We start from the raw sequence: 595 nt of genomic DNA, 5'->3' as shown, positions 1-595 counted from the left end.
TAGTGCTTGGAGAAGGACGTCATGCTTGGAAGGGTGGAGGGACAGCTCAGGAGAGGAAGACCCTGGTTGCAATGATTAACACAGTTATTGGGGTAATGAGGGTAGGAATGTGGGAATCAGTGAACCTGGCTCAAGATAGGGCAGATTTCAGAGCTATTAGGGTCACTGTGAATTGCAGGTTACTTGATGGTACATAAAACAATATCAACAAAATATGCAACAATATCAACAACAATATCAACAAAATATCAACAACAATATCAACAAAATATGCAAATATCTTACATTATTCTTAATGTGTATAAAGAGTTTATAAGTCACTTATTACTATGTAATACTTAGATGGGTCTTAAATTTGACATTGTTGTAAGTTGTTTATACATTTATCACTAGTTACATGTACATTTACATATATTTGGAAACAGGAGTGGCATCCACTTCCTAAATAACATGCCTCTGGAAACTATGAACTTTGATAAATGTCGATAGTTGTAGAGGGGCTTCAGGCCTTTTGATCATAGAGTCACTATGAGTTGTGCTTGACTCAAAGGCAATCAACAATAACAACAATGTACATACATATGTATGATAACTA

The sequence above is a fragment of the Elephantulus edwardii genome, unplaced genomic scaffold (assembly GCF_000299155.1).
Source record: "Elephantulus edwardii isolate Elephantulus edwardi_28Jun2011 unplaced genomic scaffold, EleEdw1.0 scaffold00198, whole genome shotgun sequence".
NCBI lineage: Eukaryota > Metazoa > Chordata > Mammalia > Macroscelidea > Macroscelididae > Elephantulus > Elephantulus edwardii.
The sequence above is the reverse complement of the archived record's forward strand: the minus strand, read 5'-3'. Positions refer to the sequence as shown.